General features: G+C 41.8%; 1 long non-coding RNA gene across 1 annotated transcript in view; it reads right to left on the bottom strand.

The window, feature by feature from the left end:
• Positions 1 to 6,903, bottom strand: part of LOC146592496 (uncharacterized) — an 8,577-nt gene extending 1,674 nt beyond the window's left edge. Inside the window, exons 1-2 of the long non-coding RNA XR_014896591.1 lie at positions 6,816 to 6,903; positions 3,921 to 4,120 (exon numbers count right to left, since the gene is read on the bottom strand). This is a non-coding gene — a long non-coding RNA (uncharacterized LOC146592496). The remainder of the gene's footprint in view (positions 1 to 3,920; positions 4,121 to 6,815) is intronic.
• Positions 6,904 to 6,990: the final 87 nt, after the last annotated feature.

The raw sequence follows: 6,990 nt of genomic DNA, 5'->3' as shown, positions 1-6,990 counted from the left end.
ATATGACATATTTCAACTGTAAGTCATTTTTACAAGAGAATCTATCTAAAGAAAAAATAAAACACTGTTTATTGACTGTTGTTGCCTTGTACTAGCAATTTATTTGAGTGTGCAGCATAGAGTACTGCCAAATTTGACCTTTCCTAAGAAAGGGACAAAAGGCTGCACAGCAGCAACTCAGCTAAACAAAACATATGTGCAAACTACTTCCTGATACACCCACATTCTGGCCTCACTGCAAAGTAATTAAAATTATCAAGAGAGATTTTGACCCATTAAGCTCTTCTAGGAACTGTACAACTCGTTCTAAATTCTTGATTCGTAGAATGTGCAGTTTTTGGCTTACTGGAGGAGTCCCAAAGTTCGTTTTACACGTAGCAGAAATTACTAGAAGTCTTGGGCTGATCATATGAAGTTAGACAGATTAATTATAATAAAGTGTCAGTATTTACAGAAAATTCAGGTCTCTGCATTTTCTATTTGGTCTTCACAGAAAATGGAATATGGCATTGTATTGCATTTATACCGCTATTTTACCCGCACCTGTCTCATCTAACCACACAGGGACCACACTGAGGACGGGATAGCTTCGTCTCTCTGGTGACACCACCAACAAGCATACCAATTAGTTTCAGTTTTAATGTGGCTTTTATCTGATCTGAACCCTACATTCTGATAGCAGGTCTGTAATGCTGCCCACAGCTCATGAAATTTGATTATTATCTAAGAATCTGAGCTTTCATGTATTCCTGTTATAGCAACAGTAGTACTGATGATAAGAATAATTATCTCTCTAACCGTAACAGTTGTAGAAAACTGGAAACATGGAAGTCGGAAAAGTCTGAGAAAACGCAGCCGATATATTTTGCATTTCACAGTTTTGGGAACAAACTCATTTTTGAGTGTTTGGCATTGGCAATAGGGTTGCTACTGAAAATCTTAAGTCGACTTTGGGACAGTTGAAAGCATGCAGAAAGAAATTTCTTCATAAAGGGGTAAAAATTGGGGGCTTGCTTTCTCCAGCTCTGGGCATGGTAACTTCACTGGACTGCAGCGGGATATTTTTGCAGTGATGTGGCTGCTGTTTCCTAAGTTCTCAGAGCACAGGAAAAGGTACCAGATGCCAGTGGGCTTTTCTTTTGGAATTATCAGATGAGGCTCCTGGCAGTTGTCACAGGAGCAGGGAAATACCAAGGAATCAGGGGTTAGACTGAGACAGGGACTGTATGCTAGAGCCGGAAGGCAGTTCAAGAGATTACCTCTCCTGCCCCACTGCTCAAAGGCAGTATCAAATATACTCTTTGCACCAAGACAGAAAAATAATCCCCCCACTTTACACCTTCCGGTTGGTTAACAGAGATGAAGGAGTAAACAAATGTGAACCCTTCTCTCTCTTGCTCGGAGGAGTTAGCAGGGACAGAATGGGTAACCCTTGGGTCTCCTCCTGCTACATACTGGTTAGTGCCACCAGGCTAATACAGATACTTCTGAAAGTGTGTGACAGTACGGATCCTTAGCAACATACAGAGTCCTCACGAATAGCAAAGAAACTGTACCCCAGGTAATTTTGGATTCATCACAGTGTTCTCTAGAGCTATTCTTAAGGAGGCACGTATTTATCATACACTTAGTATTTCTGCCCAAGGCAGCACATTTCCATGCCGTATCACAAGGAACTGGCTTTGCAACCTCATTATTAATATCATAGCTATATCCCTTCTCAAGCATGGGTACTTATGGAAAACACTCTGCTATGAACTGTGCCTTGAGGCATACACTGGTATATGGATTTGTGCTTCTTAGTTCACCTCCTCATAAAACACTAAAGACATTATGCACATGAAGAAGTCCCAATAAAGTTTGAAGAAAATAATTATTATAAAATAACCCTATTCTTTACTAAGGTCATGGTTATTAAAAAGGAAGTTTTCTGCTTTTTTTGCCACAGGCCTTCTACTCTAATCTGTTTACAAACAAGATATGGTCATGATATTCAGGAAAAAAAAAGGAGAGATGGTGAAACTTTAACTCTAATCTAGGAACTTATGTTGAATAATTACATATGGGACCTCATTTTTCAGGATCTGCTGACATTTGATATGTTTCCAAAACTAAGTTCTTGAATCCTGGATCAAACCTACAGAACAGCCGCAACAGTCCTTGCGCTTACTTGCACTTTCTGATCTTCCTTTAATACTGTGAGTTATGGTGCACAAATAATTCAGGATTAGTCCTTAGCCAATTCCACTCTGAGCCAAAGCTGGCTGATGTGTTTCCAATGCAACCAGTCACTGTAGTAACACTGACATCATTCAGGTTGTACAGGGTGTAAGTCAGGACAGAGTCTGCAAAACAGTAACTCTGGATCTGTAGTTAGGTTAGAAACAGCAATGAACATGAAAGGAAGAAAAGCAAATCTGACTGTAAGCCAGGACAGAAGCACTACCAGAGGAGAGAGAGCAGAACCTAAAACAAAGTAGGGACATTTCTAAAGGACAGTTTGCCTTCATAGTCTTTGTGTACCTCAGACAGACAGGCCTTCTTGAGCTGAATTTCAGCCCGTAGTATTATCCTACTTCGTCAGGGTTGTGAGCCCCACATTGTACACAGTTTACTGTAGGCACGTCAGAGTAACCCTTCAAGTGTTTTTCTGAATGATTTAGGAGAGTGAGTCAGCCATTCCTCACTCCTCAGCATTCACACTTTCTTCCCTGTGAAATACAAGGCTTACTAGCATCCTCTATATTTCTGCTTTGTGTTTTTTCTCTGTTATTTACCCTCTCTCCACTAGATGCTACACTGAGACCATCAAACAATTATTGGGTTAAATAACATAATTTTAAAAACTCAGCACAGAATAAAGTGTTTAAAACAGAAAGGTGATAGCATTGCTGTGCTTATGCTCTTATGCTGTTTTTATCTGTATGATGTGAAGAGAAGACTAGTGTATCCCACATTGGTGTAACTGCGCTGACTTCATCAGAGCTTCTTATTTACAGCAGCATGAACAAGAGAAAAACCAAGTCCATTCTTATTACTGTTATCGCTCTTGCGTAGCTGTATCAGGTAATTACGCAAATGTATGAAATGGTTTACCAAGAGCAAGCCACAAAATCTAAAATTAACAGAACAATATACTTGCAATATAATGAGACAGTCTTTTTTTCCTTTTATACTTTATCTTAGAAATCAAAACTTGTATGCTTCTCTGGAAGAAATTTACAGCAGATTATATTTTTGTTACAGTTTACAGTTCAAATAATATTATAAATAAACATTGTTTTCCCTGATACTGCGTGAGTGTTTGCCAACTGGGGAGGTAAGAAATAGTGTGGCTCCCACAGAGTCACAGCCAGATTGTTTTTTAAATTGTGTTGTGAATTGTGCAAAGCCACCTAGTAAACAGAGATCCTCTTACCCTTCAGAGGAGGCGGGCCAGACCGAGCATTTCTGCACAGTATTTCTTTTGTGACAAGTTTGTTGGATAAATACATTAGGGCCTGTATTGGAGTCTTTACTTAGGCAAAACAAACCAAAGTTCAGAGACTGTTTTGCCTGAGTAAGGTCTTCAGGGCTGTGCTTGTATCAGGTCTTTGTTTAGCCCACATTGCTAGGGGTCTGCTTTTCGTGTATACCTTGCCATTTGTCACACTACTGGGAAATGCAATCTGTGTTACAGTACAATTGCTAGCATTTTTATTATTTTAGGAAAAGGGCAAATATGACTTGGTTAAGGTACAATATCAGTGATATGCTTCCTTTCCAGCAAAAATTAAAACATTGCTTCAAAACACTGCTATGCTTGCCTATCTTGCTGTAACATGTTTTAATTGGCTTACCTAACTTAATCTAGGACAAGAGCTGGAACAGAAAATGATGTTAAATGAGTCTTTAGAGAAGTAAAAAAATTTTTTACTTACTGTTCAGGAACTCAGTCTGCTGCTGGTGTGATGAATTTCCCAATTAGCATGATATACACCAGCTGAAGATCTAGCCCAGATGCCCAGCAAATTGTCCTTGAGCTCTGACCTCCTCATTGACCACACAAAAAGTCATCTTCAGATTAGTATGGAGGAAGGTGGATTAAGGGACTAGGGGAAAAAATCCCTTTCCCTCCTTCCTAGTAGATATAATAAAGTTCAAATCAGTTTAGCCAGTGACAAGACACAGCATTATTCTAAACCACAGACTTTTTACTGTGTTTCAGGCCAAAGATTTCATTTTGGCAGATTTTCACTTAATGCTTCCCAATGGCAGGCATGGGAGATTTCTGCAGGGTTAGGAGAAAAAGCAGCAGATTCAGAACTGCTCATAGAGTTCAAAAAAAGAACCCTAAATATTTTATGGTTGGCTACACAGAGATGCTACTATTAAAAAGAAACATTTGTCCTCTGATATTTACCTTACTTACTTTCTCCATTCGAAAAGCTAAAAGCAAACAAAAACGCCAGCCATGAAGTAGGTCATAATTCTCTGCGCAATCAAACCAAAGGCCACGACCTAAACGAAAGGGAGTTTGCTTCGTAACAATCTTCGGAAATAAGGGATCTGTCACTGGGAGGGATTCTGCGTGCCTAAGGGAATTGTAAATGGGAGCTCAATGGAGCTTCTCATCTCTAGCCGGCTGGTTCATCTTCAGCTCAGGTCGGTATTGATCGAAAACTGTTATTCTGGGCTGTCTGCTCAGTACCCAGTGACTGTATCTGGGGATTTAATCATGTTCCTAGAGGACAAGCAGCCACATCACATAAAAGCACTGCTGGATCCAAAGTGAATTTCTAATTTTGCTGGCAGACTTACCAATGGAGAGGCTGATGCTGGGAAGTAACAGTAAACATTAGGATATGTCAAGGAAAAGATGGTGGTTTACTGTGGGCACAGACTGCAGGGAAGGTGAATGTGGCAGAATGGCAGGTGGTTTGCATTAATGCTTTTCAAAATATATGTATTTTGTGGTCAGACAGAGGACTTCAGTCTTCTGAATGCTGGTGGAGCATTAGCATTTGCAAGTACAAGCACTACTCTGAGGTCTCCTCTGTGAGACATGACTCTAGGTCCTCATGGCAAATGAAGTGCCTGTCCGTGACAAATAGAGCAGAGCTGGGCTCACTCTACCAAGGAGCCGTCTGTCTAGCGCCTCAGTGCAGCCGCTGCTAACCCCTAGCAGGACTGGACAAGTGACTCCCTTGGGACTGGAGCCAGGCCGATAAAGCCACAGGGACTGCAGCTGCTCCCTGACCAAAGCATGAGTGCCCTTCAGTTGACGGAATTAATTTTGTGGCATATTCACGGGTGGAGGAGGTGGGAGGAGAGAGTCTGTTGGACTCTGATGTAAAAGTTAAAAGCAGCTTGATATTTAACGCAGAGAAATACTACTCTTCATCTGCATATACTAGAAAACACAGCAACAATATTTTGACATTCTCTTTCCTCTGCTAATAACTTCTTTGTGTGGACATTGTCTGAGTATCTGTGGGTGGAGAAATTCTGCCTGCTAAGGAAGATCAGGGAGGAGGCATGTGGCTCTCCTAGGTCTCTGGGTTGGAACTCACTGTCATTACTTGCAAAGAGCTCCCCCCCCGGCAAAGTGTGTGGCCCTTTTTTGCTCCAGTTAACCATATGGCAGAAGTGCTGCTCAAGAAATAGCAACAAAACCAGGAAGCGTTGCAATTTGCAACATTAGAAAATTTGCTTTGTTGGACCTGAAAGTGAGAATGATTTTTTATTTTTTTTTTTGAGGCCAATTCTTTTAGCACATTTTATAACACCGCAAAATTAGCTAGTTTTCCTGCAGGACAGTCTAGCGTGTAATTAATTACGCTGCCTCACAATCATGCAGAATGTTGCGCTGCTGATTTTACAAATCTTCAAATCACAGCTGCAGACTGTTTGTCAGTTTAGAGTAAAACTAATCCCAGGAAAGTCTTGACAAGCAGTACCACTTTTAAGTGACGAGCACAGGGAAGAGGCATGCTCGTATAAAGCCTGACCCTGTGACATTAAATCCAAACAGGCTTTCCCTGTGCTTTCTTTCCTATATAGAACCTTACAGAAACACTGCACTGCCTTTGCGACAACCCGTCTCATACCGTCTTCTGGCTTGCCACAATCTCCACCTTTCTCCCTCATTTCTGCTGTATCTCTTGCCTTCTATCTTCTTGCCTTCTTGCCTGTAATCTCTTGAACTTGGATCAGGTTTTCCAGCCTCAGCAGATGTAGTACTGTTACAGAATTACTACTTTTGGATTCATCAAAACACCACACTGATCCTTAAGAATATGCAACCCATCCCTCCACTCACCACCTCATAGACTACAGCATCTGACCCCAGCTCTCTGGATTTTATCATACCTTGTTCTATACCACAATTTCCAGAGGTCTTCTGAAAGGTGGAGATTCCTATGTGACATTTCTGCTTCCTTCTGCTGTCCTTTCCTATGGCCCTGATGATCCCCTAAGGCACCTGCATCTATCTTTGAGGGAAAGGAAAGCACCTCTAATGATGGTAGCAGAAAGAGAAGTAAGGCTCCATGTAGAATGGTTACACCACACAGAGGAATCATTTTATCAATCACATTTAAAAGTCTAATTTGCCTATGGATGGACCAGGTGGATTGTTAGCAGTTGTACTTTGGGGATCTGGAATATATCCCTACCTAGAACTGGGAACCGAGGGAACTTCCAAATCAGAAAAGCTCTTTCTGAGACCACAGGCTTAGGAAGGCTAAATAGGTGCAGGATAAGCACAACAAAAGCAGATTTTTGGCAACAGCCTGAAGACTACTTTGGGGCGCTGGCGCCGTGAGGTGCTTTACCTCTTGTGGCTCGTTCCTCCTCCTCTTTAGGCGGCGGGGACTGTGGGGGTGTTTCATCTCCAGCATTAGAGATGCTCACGTCTCCCCCTCGGATCGCTGGTGTGAGACGTGGCAGTGCCTCGCACAGCTCGCACTGCCCCTAGTTCAGCCGGCGCCTCCCGTCGCGGCGCGTTTC

This window comes from Rhea americana, unplaced genomic scaffold, assembly GCF_003343005.1.
Source record: "Rhea americana isolate MKP2758 unplaced genomic scaffold, rheAme1 scaffold_33, whole genome shotgun sequence".
In the NCBI taxonomy this organism is placed as follows: domain Eukaryota; kingdom Metazoa; phylum Chordata; class Aves; order Rheiformes; family Rheidae; genus Rhea; species Rhea americana.
The sequence above is the reverse complement of the archived record's forward strand: the minus strand, read 5'-3'. Positions and strand labels throughout refer to the sequence as shown.